General features: G+C 44.9%; 1 long non-coding RNA gene across 3 annotated transcripts in view; it reads left to right on the forward strand.

Moving 5' to 3' along the window:
* LOC112315351 (uncharacterized) overlaps window positions 1-18,362 on the forward strand; it is a 30,900-nt gene extending 12,538 nt beyond the window's left edge. For all 3 annotated transcript variants that reach the window (XR_011651523.1, XR_011651524.1, XR_011651522.1), the window contains 2 exons: window positions 10,310-11,272; window positions 17,699-18,362. This is a non-coding gene — a long non-coding RNA (uncharacterized lncRNA). The remainder of the gene's footprint in view (window positions 1-10,309; window positions 11,273-17,698) is intronic.
* The last annotated feature ends 1,158 nt before the right edge of the window (window positions 18,363-19,520 follow it).

The following is a 19,520-nucleotide window of genomic DNA, read 5'->3' on the forward strand; positions in this document are numbered from 1 at the left end:
GTTCCATACCCCTGATCCTGCCTTTGCTTAAAAAAATAGTGTCTTTTTCTACAAGGTGTATCTCTGACATTGTTTCTGTACATAAAATCAAAACCCGCAAGTAGGGCATACCTTGTCCGGAATATTAGATGATCGATTCCTGATGTCTGTGTTACCTTTGCCCAGAGCATTAGATGGCAACGTGTTTTGACTAAGGTAGTGGGTGATCAGGCACTCTCCCTCTCTTGGATCACGTGAGGATGAAATGATCCACCCCCCGGGCCTGAGGAGGAAGGCATTAGAAGTTGAGAAGTATTTTCTATGAAGGGTGAATAAGGTATCCATAGTGAATGATTTTAGCATGCATAGAAAACATCTTCAGCATTACTAAATATAACACTGTCATCTCCAGGAAGGTCTCTTCGGTAATTACTCATCCTTCTCAGTTGACAGTGGAGGCATGTAGCACGGTAAGAGCAGGCTTGGGAGCCAGGCCGCGGGCTTCAGGGCCCAGTCTGCCAGCTCCTGTGTGGCTCTAGGAAGACTGCTTCTGTCTCATGCTCTTCGTTCCAGAAAAAAGGGCAGTACTAGCCCCCCCAGCAGGGCTGTTACGAGGAGTAGATGAGCTAACACACGATACACTTAGAATTCTGCCTCAGACATAGTGAACTCCAGGTGGGGGGTGGTCATATTATTGATGTGTATCTATAAAACATTTCAAGTGGCTGGTTTTACTGGTGAAATTTTCATAATTTGGCATTTGAACTTGAAGTATAGCAGGATTTATAAAAATCAAATTGAGAATAGGAAAAGCACCCTGGCTGGTGTGGCTCAGTGGATTGAGTACCGGCCTGCAAACGAAAGGGTCACTGGTTCAATTCCCAGTCAAGGCACATGCCTGGGTTGCAGGCCAAGTCCCCAGTAGGGGGTGCATGAGAGGCAACCACACATTAATGTTTCTCTCCCTCCCTCTCTGTCTAAAAATAAAATAAATACCTTTATTTAAAAAAATAGAAAAAGCTATGTGAACACAGTTGCAAAGAGGAAGTAAAGAATCATCTTCCCTCCTTTTCTCCGGCCATTTATTACACTATCCATGTGCCTACCACTGAGCTCAGCATTCGATGAACGTTCCATTCTTACTCAGTCCTCACAGTAACCCAAGAAGATGAGTATCTTAAATTCTCAAGTTACAGAAGGAGCCACAGAAAAGTAAAATCACTTTCCCAAAGTCACAGAGTTACATGTTGGCCTACTTCTGTCTGACTACAAAGCTCAGGTTCTTACTTATGCAATACTGCCTTCAAAAAAGTTGTCTATCAAAACTGATTCCAAAAAATCTTTCGAAGGGTGACTGCTCTGTGGTTGGAGTCCACACTAGTAGCACTGCGGCGTGAAGAGTGCGTGTGGGCACTCTGTCCCGGTGAGAGGCCCTGGGCACCGCGTGCCGTGTGGTTGAGTGTGTCCTCACTGTTGCCCCTGACATGCTAGCTGTGTGGGCATGCTTGTTTCTCTGAACTGAGAGTGGCAGCGTTTTGGCTGGTGACGTTTTTAGTATTTTTTAGTGGAAATGGTACGCTTCTCCCCAGTGGCATCCTGACGGACTGATGTGGACCTCCGTGCTTTCCACACACCTTTGCGGCCTGGGGCTGACCGCCGCCAGAGCGCCTTTTCAGCCCCTCCCCCAACGAGGGGGTCTGCACCTCCACGTGCGGGCCCTGCGCGTCTGTGGTTTGGTCTGTGAGCTGTCTGCTGTGTGATTAGAATGTTCTTAATTCTGTTACTGTTTATTCCTTCCACCTTCTAACTACTCCGTCACACTTCTTTTTTTTTTTTTTTTTTTTTTTTTAACTTGAAGGGCATGTTATTGGTACTGAGGTAAAAGCCTAGATAGACCGACGGTTATGAGAATTTCATGTGCATCAGCATCACCTGGAAGGCTTGTTAGGCACATTGCTCGGTCTTGTCCCCTCATTCCTGATGCAGTAAGTCTGGGGCCCCAGCCTGAGAACTGCTCTGCCAGGCGTGCCAGGCCGTGCTGGTGCTGCTGGTGTAGGGACCGCTGGCTGAGATCAAGCCGTGTGTCCTGTGAGTGTAGGGGGTGATTTGTGTGGGTTTGTGGAGAGGGCGAGCTGTTCTCTGCCTCACAGGCCTGCCTTCTAACTACCCAGCAGGGCGTGCGTGCGTGCGCCACGCCTGTGGTCATGGAGCACAGCGTCGTCCCGGACCTTGTGAGGGGATAGAAGCGGGCAAACGGTTAAAAAAGGTCTAATGGAGAAGTCATTTATGAATACATGCTTAATAATTTTCATGACATTAGTAATGTTCCTAAGGTTCTTAGGCAAACTTTTATTTGATAACCAGTTTGAATCTCCCATAGTCAGAGTACCTGAAGTGGATCGTTCCTTCCAGGGAACAGATGCTTGTCGTTACAACAGCTGGGTGTGTGTGGTACAGATGGTCGGACCCACCTGGCCTGCGTCTCAGAGCGCCCGCCCTGCAGATCCACCTGCACGGGCCAGCACGCTCTGCAGGCGTGAGACGCCGCGATGGTGGCGATGATGCGCTTTCCCCGCGGCACCTCGTTGGTTGTTTTCAGGGGTTCCCCGGGCCCAGGCATCACATCAAAACTCCTTCCTGTGCCTTTTGTCGCCCCCTCACAGACCTCGGTTTACAGGGCTTATTTGTCCTCAGGGGGTCACCGGGCGGGTAGGCAGTCCCTAGGCAGTGGCTCGAAGTCCTTGGGGGCTGAGCCCGGTCAGGTCACTTCTCGTGTGTGCCTTCTTCCTCACTGGGGACGTGGAATCAACCCCTGCTCTGCTGCCGGTCTTAACACTCTCTGTGAAGCCGAGGTAGGAGACTGTGAACGCTCGTGGAAGCCTTGGTGACCGAGAGCAGTTAGCAACGCGGAGTGAGCAAGCCTCAAAGAGCAGGAAGCTTGCTCTTCTCGCCATTCCTCAGCATTTTGCTGTGCTGCAGGGTTTCGGGTGAGTGTTGCCCTGCCGGGTTGAGTGGACAGACATCCCAGTTCCCACGCACTAGCGCTGCCCCAGCCGGCAGCCCGGTAGTAGCCCGTTTCCGTCGGGACAGAAGATTGCATGTATGCCATGTATAGTTTGTCTGTTTTTACAAGCACTTGTAAGCACAAAGGTCCTAACCTGGTGGTGGTAACTCTCAAATATGTAACACGCTGTGACAAAGATAGAATCATTAACCACGCCAAAAAAATGATGCATCTTTAGCCTCAGCTACAACCTCATTAGATGTGACCCGTTTCACTGTGCATTTGATTATGAATAAAATAACAAAATTCAAGAACATTTATGAAAAATTGAGTATATGTTATAGTTAAAAATTATGTCTAGGAGATATTTGTAATCATAGAAGGTATTTTATAATTGATTTTTGAACATAATTATTCAGCTTCTGTACATTTAATTTTCAACTATCTTTAAGAATACATTATATACAAATATACAGCATTTGACAAAATTCCCTAATAACCTTGAAAAGAGTCTACATATTGTATGTGGCAGTAACTAGAAACTGATAAAGATTTGATTTTTTGATCAAACTTTTAAAAATTAAATGAGAACAGAGGGAAATTGAAGGAGAGACTTGTAATTACTGGTTCATTGCAACTTAACATTCAGCATCCTAATTAGTTAAGCATCGTGTACCTACCTAGGCGTGAAATAGCTATTTTTTTCCTAATTTAAATCAGAAATTTTCAGTTGTGGAACAGCTTGAATGGCCTTCGCCGTAAATGGCCGCGGGACTTTTAAAGTATTTGTCTTCAGAAACAATGAAGGTCGTTGTGTGTCCACAGAGACCACATGCTCTTTCCTTATTATTTCCAGCAACATTTCTAGAATGGGTAAAGTTACAACATTTAAACAAAGAAAATGTTTTAGAAAGTGTCCCTTAAATATTACCACAGGGTAAAGGGCAATGACTGAAATCCCTTACTTCACAGTTTCTAAAAAAAATTGATATTAGAAAATTAGGAGCCTTTCCATACTGCACACGATGGTGGTTTGGGTGGTTACCTGGCAGGGTGTGTACATATGGTGCGCGTGCTTATGAATATACGTATGGATGGATGTTCATTTCTTGGAAGTGTCTGATTTGTTTTTTAAGGAACAACAACAATTTTACATGTGTTAGATTAAAGCAAATCTTGGTTTCGATCGAAAGCAGATTTACTGTATTTTGCCTAGTCTTTCTCTCTTTCAGGAAAACTGGGTGAGAAGCAAAATGATTTCAGTGTCAAACCCAAGGTCATGAGTTTGTTCCTTTTTTTATTGACTTGTTGATTTCCGTGCACTGTGTGTCCCTAACCGAAGTCGACCAGAGACAGAGAAGGAAGTGGCTGGCTCCTACTCAGTGGACATCACTGCCAGCACAGCCCACCGTGCAGCGTCTGAGCCGAGACACTCTAATGAAGGGTCGCTTTTAATAGTAATAGGACAAGGGGAATAAATGGGGACTCCGGGCGCAGATGTGTGGTCACTAATCATTAGGATTGTCATTCTAGTGTGTTTATTATTTTAAATCTCAAGATTTAGGGAGAAAAGGAACTCATTTTTGCATGTAGCAAATAGAAAAATGTATCTTCATGTAAGACAGCTGGGTAATACTTTAATGCGTATCTGCCAACATAAATTTATAATGCAAATTTTGTAATTAAAATATGTAGGAAAAATTATGATTGATGAACCACTTACTATCTTGAGAATAGCATTGACTTACTATTTTTGTTCCAAGATGTCGCAGAAGTCACCCCGCACTGGAGAACCTACGAGTCACGGATACTGCCGGTGACCGGCAACATTTGGGCCTTCCCCTCCGTTCGTTGTCCGGAAAGCCTGCGGCTGTAAACATCCCCGACTGGAAGCTGTAAGACACAGCTGAGCTTTCAGTCAGATGTTTGCTGCTCCCGGCTCTTCACAGACGTCACTGGGGTGCACTCCTGTCTGGAATGGGAGTGGGGGGGGGGCTGTGAAATGTGTGGGACCGCGGGAGGCCCTGAGACCCCTTCCCTGACCATGCCGTGAGGGAGCGGAGTGTAGAACACTGCCCTGACCACAGGACACCCTGTCGCAGATGCCCTTCCCGCTCCCCCGGCCTCAAATGCTGCCTCTGGGACGCAGAGAATTTACTTTCCCCCCACTATGGGTTCTCATTTCTGTTTTTGCCCTATTGGAGGAATTTTAATTTGCTGCTTTTCCTAGTAGCTGCAGTTTAACCTTCTGGCAGTTGCGGAGACTGCCTCCTCCTCTAGAAATGCCATGGGTGTTCTGGAGGGTCCTTCCCCACCACCACCCAGCGGCACGCAGCCTCGGGTGCCAGTCTTCTCTGGGGAGAGGGGGTGCGCGTGGCCATCTCCCTCCTTTCAGTGCCGCCCCGCAGCTTCTTGGTCTCACCCCGGGTGATGTCACAGCTCCTCATCAGAACTCTTGCAAAAGCTTCCATAACTTCAGACCGCCGAACCTGCTCATGACATTTATCATTGGTTGTGTTTGGCTGTGTTCATTGAGTGTATTTCCCTGAGTGCTGTCGGGCTGTAGCTCTAGCCTCTTCCCTTCCTCGGTAGAGCGCGGATGCTCCGTGAGCAGGCGGGCTGTGTCTGTTTCCTGTGTTTGCGATCAGAGCTGAGTGACACAAGGCTGCTGCGTAGGTGACACTCAGTGCGGACAAATGGGCAGTGTATAATTTTATAACAGCTTTCTTTCCTGAGTTTTAAAAATGCTTTATTTCTGTTTGTCTTTTAGACACTGTGAAACATTTCATTCTAATTTTTCTTCAGTAAAACATTGTACTTACATAATTTTTTATTATTAAATTGCTAAGCATTCTGTGTTAGGTTCAGTGCATAATTAAAGAAAAAGGTAAAGTTTTGCTAATTTAATTTTAAACACTTCTCTTCCTTGATTAGATTACAAGCTTTTTTAAGGGCATGGACATAAATAAAGCACCTTGCACGTAGAGGACTCTAGTAACAATTTAATTTTATCGTAGCAGTGTCTACTGTTTCCTTTTATTTTTTATCCAGATGAGCAAATGGCAGTTTGAGTCATAATGTAGCTACTCTGAATGTATCTGGGCTACAGCATTGATTTGCAAATGTTCCTTTGTTCAAGTGGCAGCTTGAAGACAGACTTGGCCAAGAGTGGACGGAAGGAGGGGGGTAGTTGCTTCAGGCACAGGTAGCTTTGCGACTCGCAAGCGTGATCTCTCTGCCTGCTGATTGGCATGCCTCAGGTGTCCCTTCCTGCTCAACTCTTAATAAAGCAGATTTATTGTACATCCTGTGAAGCCTTGGGTTCCAGGGAGTGAATGGATAGAGCCAATTGAGAGCCCAGGAACTATTTCCCGGCAGAGGAAAAAAAGAGTTCTCTTTACAGGATTATTTTGTTAGACTGGGTGACATTTTTTATTTCCAATGAAAAAGTTGGTTATGTAGCTTTAAAGTTCAGTAAGATGGATAAAAACCACCTACTTCACACAGCTCAATTAGAAAGGTGGTCCAAATCCAAGCTAACAATGGGGTAGCGTTCTGCGTGAAGCTTTGATGCAGCTAGTCCAGTTGTCCCTGGATGCTGCGGGACTCCTGGGGCCATCGGTGTCACATAACACTTGTTCCATGATGTTCTGCCCTGATGAGGTCGGGGACCATGGCAGCTTTAATCCCGGTGCCCTTGCTTCACTGCACTCGAGCACAGCTTTTTAGTCGTTTGCAGATGACTTCCGTGTGTGTTCATTTTGAAGCATCACAGACTCCCATTGGCCTGCAGATTGAGCAGTTGACTGTTTAGAACTGATGCCTTAAAATGTTAGGTCACCAGTATTCACCAGTAACCTGTAACAGCTTGGTGCCCGTCCTCTGTTCGTATTTAGGGAGAAATACTAACAGAGGTCTGTGGTCTTTATTGACAGGTCACAGAAAGCTCAGAAATTCTTCACTACTTAAGGAGATTCTTAAAATCTAATATTAAAATATTTTTAGTTACTGAGCATCATTCAGAAAATGACTTTTTTTCTTAGTATTTGCTTTGAGATTATTTAGGGATTACTTTTTTGAGAAAACCACTATAAAATTGTGTCTTCAAGTTCATTTCCAATTAGATATGCTTGTGTACAGATACTCTTGGTTAAAGTTGCATTGTTGGGTGGGTTCTCATTGGTCTCTGTGCCTGAGGCTTTTCTGCACAGTCAAGGCCTGGGGGTGACCAGAAGTGGACAGTGAGCCTTAAACCCTAACGTGCCTTGCTCGTTCCATGTAGCACATTCTGACTCCCTTCCGGTCCTCTGGTTAGAACTTCATTCACTGAAAGAATGAATGAGTCTTTGTCTTCTGTGCATATTCAGGGAAAAAAATGTTTTTAAGTCTGAATATCAGTCTGAGCTTAATTACTTTTTACAGTTACGCTGTTACAGATCGTCTCTGCAGCAGTTTCCCCAGCCTGGGTAATTACAGGTGGACATATGATACATGTTTTGACATTGCCTTTTTAAAAAATCTGCAGTGTATTACAGACCTCCTAATAACTGAATGTTTGTTGCTGTCTTTGCTTTGTCTTTCAACATATTTGGTGAAACAGCCGGCTGGTTTTCAAATGTTAGTGTGTATCACAGTTAGTTGGAGGGCTTCTTCATTCAAAAAGAGATTGCTGGGCCCTGCGAGAGTTTCTGATTCTGCCATAGGTCTGGGGCCGGGCTTGAGAACGGGCATGTTTTCCCCTCAGTTCCCATGCCCTGCCGGTGGCGGTTCTGAATTCCTGCTGTCCGAACTCCAGGGCTCGTCTCAAAGTTTTCCCCCGTCCAGTGTTATGTCCAATTAGTGGCTGAAGAAAAGTACATAAAATCCCAACTTAAAATACATAGTAATACAGAAGTTTGAGTTGTACTATGATGTGTCTTGCCAATGATACCTTGGACAAGGGTTTGATCTCCAAAATATATAAAAATTCACACGACTCCACTCCAGGAAGACAATCCAATTTAAAAAAAAAAAATGAGCAAAGGACTTGAACAGACACTTCCCCAAGGAGGACATACAGGGGGCCCAGAGACGTATGAAATGATGCTCAGCATCACTCGCTATCAGAGAGATGCAAATTAAAACCGCAGTGAGATATCACTTCACACCAGTCAGAATGGCCAACATAAACAAATCAACAAACAAGTGTTGGAGAAGGTGCGGAGAAAAGGGGACCCTAGTGCACTGTTGGTGGGAATGCAGCCTGGTGAGGCCACTGTGGAAACAGTATGGAATTTCCTCAAAAAACTAAAAATGGAACTGCCTTTTGACCCAGCAATTCTACTGCTGAGATTATACCCTAAGAACCCTGAAACACCAATCCAAAAGAACCTGTGTACCCCAATGTTCATAGCAGCACAATTTACAATAGCCAAGTGCTGGATGCAGCCTAAGTGCCCATCGGTAAATGAGTGGATCAAAAAAACTGGTACGTTTACACGATGGAATACTACGTGGCAGAAAGAAAAAGAAGGAGCACCTACCCTTTGCGACAGCATGGATGGAACTGCTGGATTTTCACTTAGCATTATGCTAAGTGAAATAATCCAGGCGGTGAAAGACAAATACCATATGATCTCACCTGTAAGTGGAACCTAATCAACAAAACAAACAAGCAAGCAAAGTGTAACCAGAGACATTGAAATAAAGAACAAACTGACAGTGACCAGAGGGAAGGGGGGAGGGAGATAATGGGAAAGAAGGGGAAGGGTTGTCATGGAACATGTATAAAGGACCTGTGGACAAAGCCAAAGGAGGGAAGGGTGGGGGTGATGGCAGGAAAATGGAGACAACTCTATTTGAACAAAAATTTTTTTTAAAAGATTGATTTTTTAAAAGATTTGTTGGAAGCCTGAGACCTATTTTTCTCCCAGGGAAAGTATCACTTTCATTGTCTAGCGCCCAAAAACCTTTTTGAATGTATTTGCAAAGAAAAGCAGAAGAAAAAATACTGCAGTAGGAGTAGCGGAAGCAGGAAAACAATGTACTCATTGAGGGGTGGAGGAAGGCGTGCAGGTCTTGAGAGCTGATGCTTCAGGAATAGTAGCCAGAAGGGGATGAGAGGCCAGGTTTCTGGGGGCAGAATCGGGTGCCTGTGACATTCCAAAGATTTTTAGAGTTTTCTGGCAGTGGTTCCTATATTTAATTTTACTTCTGAATTTGAGGGCTTCCTTCTTCATGCAAGAGTCTCGATAGGGCCACTGTCGATGCTTCGTGGTGGTACTGTCACTGTGTTTGAATCAGAGGGACCGGGTTACTGCGGGGCAGCTGAGGATGCGGGGGGCCATGAAGGTGGAAAAAGATCAGGGCGTGCGGGGAGGGTGCTCCTGGGGTGCAATTACCCGAATTAAGAGTGTGGGGGAAGACATGGGGAGAGGCAGCTGGAGGGGAGAGAAGTGAGGAAAAGGCCACAGCTAAGCCTGGAGCTCCGCAGAGGTGTTTTATGAACTTTGTCTTTTACCCGAAACAAGGATCTTCTTAATGAGGAAGAACGGCTGATCAGGGCCCCATACTGGCCATCAAATGAGCTCCCTCAAGTTCAGTGGTTTTGAAGACAGGGATGTCGGCAGACGAAAGGCTGGCTGTGAAGGCAGCCCGTTGAGATTGGGACATTTACAGAATGTCTGCATGTACTGCCATCCGTGACTGCAGTGGAGAGAGTGTCACTTCTGCCTTTTCCCTGATTCCCAGTTTTCTCTTTCACCTTGACTCGTGCCTCGTCCGTGTGAGTCACGGTAACTGCTCTTTTTTCAACCGATTCTGTAAAAGTTATCTTTTTAAAATAGAATAATTCGTCATGTGTACCTTAATGTGAATTTGAGTCTCAGGTGAAAGACCAGTATAAACGTAGTAAAGCGTTTTGGAAGTCCTGCTTTAAACCAAGTCCAGTTCATGTAAACATCCTACACTCAGCTGTAATGCATGGATTGGCTGGGAGGTGGATGTTTACTTCAGCTGTCTTGGAATATCAGCCATTGACACCAATGCTGTATTCGGCAAGGGGAGTATGTAGAGGCAGGGTTTTTTAAATGTGATTGCTATAAATTTAAACTACCATCCTGTCTTTTCATCTGTGCTTCCCTATCTGTAACATGACAAGACTGCGTACTGAGACGACAGTGTCATTGGATGTTGGGTCAGGTTTGTGGGCGTCCCGGTGCCCTTTAGCAAGCCTGGCTTTGACCTCACAGCCTGCAGCCATCTGGGCGCGCTCAGTGAGATTGCTGCGTGGTTTGGAGGAGGAGACAGAGCTGCTGTTTCACACTCCGGTGCTTTTCTCATTTACAGAACAGGTACAGGACCTGCTTCAGCTGGGAGGATGAACCTGCACGACGATGGGAAAGTGGCTCATTAGGCAGCGCCGTCCGCCGAGTACTCGGGAAAACCTCGCCCTCACTGGTGCTCGCTGCAGGGCCCCGCACAGCGCATGCCCAAGTTTAGGTGTGCAGTAAGTCACCGCTGGTACGTCTCCAGGAGACCTGGCTGTTTTCATCTTAGCAACAGAGAGGATGTCGGCTTTCTGATTCAATGGAAATGTTTTGAACCCTGGGTACCACCGTAACTTGGTGATAAAGAGTTTTGAAGCCCAGCTTCTTGAGCTTGTGTTCTGGTCCTGCCACTTACCAGCTGTGTTACTTTGGGGATGTTCTCAACCTCCCCAGGCCTCAGTTTTCACAGTCTGCTGAAGGGGGTGGTAACAATACCTGCCTAACAGGATCTTTATGAAGTGAAGTTAGTTAATACCAGCAGTGTGTTAGAGTAATTCCTGTACATACTAAGGTCTTGATAAGTGGTAGCTGCTATTATTATTTTAATACGTGTGTCATCTTTTACGTTTTCCCAGAGTAAAGTTGTGTCATACATTTCTAAATAATTTAAAGATAATACCTGATAATTCTAGATATGTATTACTTGGTTTAAATGACATTTTCATATTTTGTGCTCTTACTGAAGATACTTAAAATTTTCTTTAACTTTGTTTTTTGACTCCATGAAATCAGCTTTTCGGTTTTTTTAGTAACATAACCATATTCTGGATAGGTTAAAAAACAAACAACTACCACAAAACCAAAGTCACTTAAGTACACATTGTTCTAGCAGCTTGGAAGGGGACTCTGAATGCGTATTTGTGCCTGAGTCGGAGATGGGAACTTACGTTTGATGCTCCCCTGTGGGAGACACGTACGTGGTGTGAGAAGTTCACATAAATAACCGCGTTAAATGAAGGCACAGAGACTTGTTCCGGGAAAGGTGGGTGCCGTCTCTCTAATTATATTTGTTCAGTAAACTAATTTTTCATTAATTTCTTTGTTATTAAATGGGAACTGTTCTGTTATGTTCTTGGATGCAAAACGTATATCTCAGTGAGTTCCACATGTTCATTCAAAACTTGTCAAGCATTTAAATTATTTTGTAATTTATAACACTTCAAGAACAGTATTACAATGCATTCAGAAAGCATCATAAAATCAAAAGGTGGTCTTATGAAATTTATTTTTCAAATTAAGCATATTTGGGAGTTCCTATCGACTTACTTTAGAACCTCTGAATAAAATAACAAATTTACTTTCATATTCTCCAGTATAAAAAATATTTTGCATATTGTGTGTTTTAGGCTATCAGATGGCCTACAGGCCTAATTCTAGTGTTTTTTTACTTCATTACTTTTTTCCTTTGTTTAATGGTCCTGTGTTTATGTCTTTATATTACATACTTTCCTGGTGACATAATGGGGTCTTTGATGATGTGGGTTATCAGCCTGTCCCCCTTTGTCACTTAGAAAAACTCTGCATAATGTTGAGTTGTAGTAAGTGAAAATTGGAGTGTTTATCTTGTTTTAATTAATCCAGTGAAACATTCTAAGTTATACTGAGCTGTTTCCACCCTTATAGGAAAATATGTGTCTTGATATCTTTAAAAACTGTACTTTTATTAGAAATATAAAGGAAACTTATTTTCTGATGAATATGTGCTTATCAGTTTTAAATGTTACAGAATTTCACTAAGATGGTTGAGGAGTAAGCCACACTAACCTCCTCCTGGGATAAGTGTTACAAAATTTGGGTAAATGTTAAAGTGTCCCATTTCTCCCAATTACCATTTGTTATTTGATTGATAGAGAACAATATCAAGTTGGATTTCTTTAATATTTGGGTATGTTCTGAAATTAAACTTTTCTGTCATTTGAAGCTTTACTCTTTCTTCTTACCATAATTTTGTCAGTGTTTGGCATATATTTAACTTGTCCCAGTTTTGTTATATCTTGCTCATCTCATCGATTCCCAATAGAATTTTATAGTTCCAAATACATGTTTCCTGCAGACCTCAGTAAGTAAAAAGGTTGGTTAAAGTGGGGACTCTGTGATGCGCGAGAACTCACCTTTTGGCTCTGTTCATGTCGGCGACTCTGCTTTCTCATGAAGGGCACGGGGGTGTCCAGGCAATTGTCATAAGCGACTACGTGATCTTTGTTTATTGTTAATTGCCTGATGTTAAGATTTTTTCAAAAGTAGGAATATGCTAGTATCAAATTCTGGGTGAAAATGAAGGGGTGGTTTCAAAAATAAAATGAAAAGTGGGCTGGTTTTCACTTTTAGATCTTCGTGGAGCTACCAGTCAGTATATTGTGAAACCGACAGCAGTCTCACATTTGGCATTTTTATTTGTATGTAAGTTAGGGCTACTCTCTTTATGAGCCTTGACTTCCTTTAATGTGATGGAAGAGAAGCAGTCCCAAAGGCGTTCTTATAGTTTAATACACACTCCTCCTGTGAGGCTGAGTGAGCAGCAGGACCTGCTCGGCCGCTGCGCTGTCTGGGGACTAGCGAGGTGCAGTTGGAGCCGGTTTGAAAGCGCTGACCTTGCCTTCCTTTCCCTTCCTTACTCGGAGCGCTGCCTTAAAGACTCCTCAGCTGCGTGTTCACTGTCTGTCCTTCTGTCTAAAAAGACTTAAAAACAGGATTTGGGCTGTTTGTTTTGTTTCTTTCAAACTAGTTTGAGACGGTTCCTTGGCTACTTGTTCTCCACACAAATTTATGAGTTCCATTCCCCAGAAGAAAGGATTTTTGCAAGGTTTCTTTGATTGGAAAAGTATCAGAGGTCCCTAAAGGTATACAGTTGCCTTAAGTGTGACATCATAAGTTCTCCTTTTTCTGTGGGTTATCTGTGAAAACATTTGTTTTGGGTATCCTGTGTATATGTAACAATCACTTGCTAACACGACCTTCTGTGTGTGGTCAGCAGCACAGCCAGACTCCATGTTGACCGGAGTACAGTCACTTTGCGTAAAGGTGTGAGTGCGAATGAGAAACAGAGTTTGGGGACTGGTAAGCCCTTCGTTTTCAGATAGCGTTCCAAAGGTTTGGGCGTTTGCTCTGCACTGTTTAGAGTAAAACGTACAGGTGCCCTGTTTCCCTTCGCTTTCACGTCCCTCCCACAGCCCTCCCTTCCCTTACACGGAGTTGTTGACAGCGACACACCTTCCAAACTCCTGTGTTTGCACACAGGTACCCGGCTGACATGGGTGGTGTTTTCAATATCGCCATGAGATCACACTATGTGTATCTTGTCCTCTTTCGTGCATTTTGGAGAACTTTCCTTATTTGTGTGTCAAATTTTAAAAATCCTCGTATGAATGTACCATGACCTATTTCCTTCCCTGTCGGTGGATTTGGAGGTGGCTCCAATCTTTCACTATTATCGGCATTCCTGCAAAACACAAATACGTGTTTTCATGCAAAGCTGTGACTGTTTTTACAGGACAGTTTATAAAGGCGTAGCTGCTGTGTCAAGGAACAAGTCCATTTAAAATATGGGTAGATGCTGCTCAATTAATCTCGAAGAGGCTGTGCCAGTTTATACTTTGATTAACAGCGTAGGAGAGTACATTTCCTCACGTCCATGCCAGGGCCTTCTCGCCTTGTTCACGTTTTGCTTGCCTGAAGGGTAACCTGAAGTAGTGTGTCTTTTCTATTGCGCTCCCTTGTGGAACGGTCAAGTTAGCGTGTTTTCATGTATTTATTGGCTTCCTTCTCTCATTGCTTTTTATTGTGTGTTCATACCCTTTGCCCATATTTCTCTAAGCTTGTTAGTTTGTTCTTGCTGCTTTCTAGTAACTCTACGTATTTTGGATATTTTTTTCTTACATGTGTTACCAATATTTCCTCCTAATCTGTTATGTGTTTTTTAACTTTATCTAAAACTGTTATGTAATCTTTTGTGACTTCTGGGTCTTGTTGTCTTTTATAGGAATGCCTTTTCTACCCTCAGTATCATAAATACATGATCCTAAATACATTATCTTCCAGTGTTTTAAAACAGTATTTCACCAATGCTCAGAAATGCCACTGATTATACACCGGAATTTTATATACTTAAGAAGAAAAAACAAACTTGAGAAACAGTATGTTCTAACCATTTCAGGTTTTATTTTATAGTTAAAGAGCTGTATTAGACATTTATCCAGATCAATTTTTTAAATGATAAAACATATCAAAAGGAAGGTATTTTATCAATTCTAGATCTTTGCATTAGTAATCCTTGGTCTCTGGGCGTTCCTCGGAACTGTCACTCACTTGAACACACCTTTCCTTATTGAGCCCCGAGTACTCGTAAGTACTGCCGTGTGTGCGAAGCGCCTGTTACGGTACAGATGTTACCTAAGTGCTTCCATGCACGTTCTCACGTAACCCTTGCAGTGGGTCTTCAGGGCGACTGCTTTTCACACATTTTACAGTTGAGGGGTCTGCGCCTGGAAAAGTGAGGCTGCTCGTTGCCGCGAAGCAGTTCCAGCGTCGGAGACCCCTGCCTCCAGCGACGGTGCCCGGACGCTGCGGGTGGTTCGCGCCCAGGGTCCGGGTCTGAGTCACGTGTGGAGGGTAGAACAGTTCAGACGTGGGAGACGTCTGCCCTGGTGTAGTCACTCTAGAACGGACCACCCGTGACTCAAAGTGTGTGATAAAACGTGTGATTCTGGTGTTCGTGCCTTTTCAGAACCAGCATATGCTTTGCTCCCAAGTAAATGTTTACTTACTGATAAGTGTGATATTGTTTGTCTCCTGTCATTTTCATATTGAGAGTTTTAGAATCAATAGCATTTTTAATGGGTCTTCACTTTAAGGTGGGAAATAAACACAGTGACTCCAAGAAAAGTGTGTATTACTCTTCCCATTTGCATGTTAAACTGAACCGGAACAAGAGGGCGTGGTTGCACACTAGCCTTGAGCAAAGTCATCTACGTTAGAACCCTGGTCAGCATTAATGGTTGCCCGCCTTGCACCTTTAAAGTCTATAAAACTGCACGCACGATAAGAATAATTAGGTTTTCATTATGACCCTAAGGAAGTCAAACTGAGTTTCACATAAGCATTGAAACATTTAGCTTCAAACTGAGCAAACAAGATAAACAATTGGCACTCTTTGCTCATGTGTAAAAAATGACTGGCCATGTGCCAGGCAGCTCAGACAGGGCAGACAGAGGACGACCGAGGGCTGCCGTCGGGACAGCGCGAATCAGAGCGCTCAGGAAATGTGATGCGGCCGTGCCGTTCAGGGCAGTGTAACTGAGGGCTGGGGAGCGAGCTCCGGGTAGGCCCGCGCACAGGTCTCCCCTGCAGTCGTGTCCCAGCGCCTGGGGGCGGGATGCGTGCCTTGTACGTGCGTCCACACAGTCGGTCCCGTGTGTGAGCAGCAGTGTTCCACACAGTCGGTCCCGTGTGTGAGCAGCAGTGTCCCTAAAAGCTGGCAAATCTGTGTTACTTGTTTCTTAGTCTTGCAGATCATTGTTTATCAAACACTGACATTTACGGTAAACACCTTGTTTTAAACACAGGCTGGGCCTGTGAAGTCCAGTGTCCTTGTGCTGCCCTCGGTCAGTGACACCCCCTCCAGTGAGCTGGCACGTGACCCGAGGTGTTCTCAGTGCCAGCAGAGTGCTGGAAGGAGCTAAAGGGAAAAGCAGGAAGAGAGTCACATTTTCGGGAAAAGGTGATCACGCAGCAGACAGGCCCTTGAGAGAAGAAAGAATGTCTCTGTCTTTTTATGTGACCTTTGGCTCGTTCCTGAAGTCTGCTGACCTCATATTCCTTGTACATAAATGAGAACATTGTAGTCTTAAAAGTCCTTTTACCTCCGTGACTCCATCCAGTGGCCTGGTGGTTCTTTGTGTGCTTGTATTTGTGTGTGGCAGTAGAGCGCGGTATTTAGGAGTGTGAGTTCAGGGTAAACCACTTGGACTCATCTGTGAAATGGGCTTCCTAGCTCCTCAGTTGTAATGAGGGTTTAATTAGATAATCCAGATGGCACTTAGCACGCTGCCTGGCACATACTGAGCACTCCGGGATACCCCATTCTTCAAAGCTCAGTTCCGATAGCAAGTCGCACTGTCTGGACAGCTCTGAGCTTGAGCTGCAAGCCACTCGGAGCTGGGGATGGTACTCTTGGCGCAGAGCCTCACAGGCGGATGGTGGGACTTCAAGAGTGAGAGCCGTGGCTGACGGAATGCAGGGAAGGCCACCTTTGACCAAGGCCCTCGGGGAGGGGAGCAGAGCTCCACGCAGCAGCTGCCAGGGAGGGGCGGAGCACCCCTGGGAAGGAGCTGAGTGCACAGGGCAGTCTTTCTCACCGAGGGGCGGCCCCACTGCACTAAAACTCCTGCGAGCTGCCCTGGCTGCGGGGCTCGGTTGCTTGGGTGCTGTCCTGCACGTGGAAGGTTGCGGGTTTGACCCCTGGTCAGGGCACACACCTGGGTCACCGGTTTGATCCAGGTCAGGTTGTGTACAAGAGGCGCTTAGCGATCAGTGTTCCTCTCTCATCATTTCTCCCCTTTCCTTTCCCTCTGAAACCGATAAACATGTCCTTGGGTAAGAAGTTTTAAAAAAATTATGGCAAGCACCTCCTTCATGTGCCAGCATGAGAAGCAGCCCCTGAGAAAGAGCTGAGGTGACACTGCGGTCTCTCACGGTGTCCGTGCTAACTTAGACGTGACCGTGGCACCCGCCTTACTGTGCCGGCACCGGGAGGTACTCGCCGAAAGCAGGGAGCAGCTCGGAAGTTCCTGCCCGCTTGGGCCTCCTGTTCAGGAAGAATTTACTTACGTGTCTCAGACACACCTGAAGACAGTTTTTGAAATGTCATTTAGGAATAAGCTAGAAACAGTCTTAACTCTAGCTAGAAAATAGTTTGATATTTGTTTCCTATTCAGCTACCTGTGAAGACAGTAATAAGGATCTGTGAACTACACTGTCTCCTACATTGGTCATATTTTGGCTTTCCACAGCTGTCTAAGGCTTACTTCATAACCTTGACATTCATGCTCACAAAGGGTGCAGTCCATATTAGGAGAAAGTATGCGTAATAAAACACTGACAAAACGTTCCCTTCTCTGCGTGTGTCATAGCAGGAAAACAACAGAGCGATTTGTTGCTTATGGTAAAATGTACATAATATAGAACTTCAGTATTTCTGAGACCTTTGCTTTAATCTACTAGTATCTGAGACGGGTTTTATATTTAGTTCACTAGTTTGTGAATGCAGTTTCCTTATTAAGAAAGGCTGACATTTTATATTCTTGCATCTAAATCATGTTTAAGTCTCAGTGATTAGCATTATAGATTGATTTTCTTTTAAAAAGAGTGACATATTTTACCCATGTCTGATTGCACATTTTCATTTCTGAAGGGCGGACGTGTGCCGTCGTCCCCAGGACACGGAGCGAACGCCTACCACAGGACATGTTTGAGATGGTAGAGGAAGGCGGCGACTTCTGCCCCGACACTGGGGTCTGCGCTACCGTGCCGCCCGTGGCCCTGGAACTGAGAGCAGCTTAGGTACTGGTGCAGTGAAGGACCGACTTGGCAGAGCTGGCCGTTCGCATCCTGCACATTCCAAAGAGAGGGCTGGCCCTCGACCAGCTCCTGAGAGAGAACCTCTGGACTCGGAATGTCCTGCCCCAGACCCGTGAGCGCGTTTGTTTACCTGGGGCCTTGAGCAACAGCAGATAGGTATGCTGACCACGAGGTGTGGAGGGGCCTCGCGCCACGCAGTACCAGCTGACCGCTGGAGGACCTGAAACTGAGTGGGGTGGGCCCCGTGGGTGTTCCGGGCCCACGGCCCCCAATACAAACCTTGGACATGAAGCCTCAGGTGAGTTTCCCCAGCTGGCAGCACTCCCTGTGTGTCTCCGCACATCGTCTGTGGAAGGTAAATGACATGTCCTCACAGGGGCGGGGGAACCACCAGAAGCTCGCCTCTGGTCTTGCGGACTCTGCCCTTCCTGTGTGCCTTTCACGTTTGTGGATTTTAAACTGTTTGTTTTTGCTACAATAAATTGTGACTCATCATAGCCGTTTTTCTGAGTTCCGTGAGTCATTGAACTACAAGATGGTCTTGGGGACCCCACACAATGTGTGAAGGATTATGTTGTAATGTGCAGTGGCACCGTTAAGTGTCCTGCAGGGCCTAAACTGCTCTCTGACTCTTTACAGAGAACATTTGTCAGCTAGTGCAGAGACGTAGTAAATAAATCACCTGTATGGTGTTTTACACCGAGCCCCTAACAGTAAAAATGGGTGAATATCGATATAAACAAATCTCAAATTTTATTAAATGAAAGAAGTAACAGAGGGTAATACGTTACCATACTGTTTATGCTGTGTGTAAATGTACACGTAAACCGAAAAGATCCCGTCAGGGGGTGTCCACGGATTCAGAAGAGTGGTGACCTCGGCGCGGGGGGGGGGGGGGGGGGGCGGGATGGAATGGGAGGTGGGACTTAACTACTGTATCATTCTTAAAAAGAGATTCGAGGGGAATCAGATCTTATAAACCAAATGGAAATGCAGTTTTATTTTGTCATATTTTCATTTATTTCCTTAAATCAGCTTAGCTCAGAATTATAAAATGATTGTCCTAAAGACCTCAGCTGCTTCAAACTCCTCTTGTGCTAAGTTAAGGAACCAGCCTCAGTGGGTGAATTGCCCAAGGTCCTGCTGAGTTCTTGTTTGTTTAGAGGCCATTTTACTGGCGGCCTGTTAGCGCTGGCAGGTGCCTTACGTACCTAAACACAGAGGCGTAACGGCCGCGCCTGTGGCACTTCAGTTCTCTGTCCGCTCTGTGAGTCTGTGAATCGAAGACCATTGAGAGATGAGGTTAGTCAGGAAAAAGAAACACTCTGAAAATTCACGAACTGTCTCTACAAATGACAAAGCATCTCCTTCTCACAGGTTGATGTCCTTTCTGCTGGGGCCGCTGACCTCATTGTGGGTTCACAATGGGAGCCATGTACTTAATTCGTTGGGGTCTTTTTTTAATTATTTGTGCTTTGTGGCAGTCATAAAGATCATACCACGTGTCCATTGATAGCTAGGAGATTTTTAAGGGTATCAAAATTTAAGGACTATTAGGATCTTAAGTTATCAAATAAGAAAAGTTTGTTTTAATGATTTGTAAACTGTTAATTAGGATACAAATGTTACTACTAATATTAAGCACACGGTATTAA

This window comes from Desmodus rotundus, chromosome 8, assembly GCF_022682495.2.
Source record: "Desmodus rotundus isolate HL8 chromosome 8, HLdesRot8A.1, whole genome shotgun sequence".
Classification (NCBI taxonomy): Eukaryota; Metazoa; Chordata; class Mammalia; order Chiroptera; family Phyllostomidae; genus Desmodus; species Desmodus rotundus.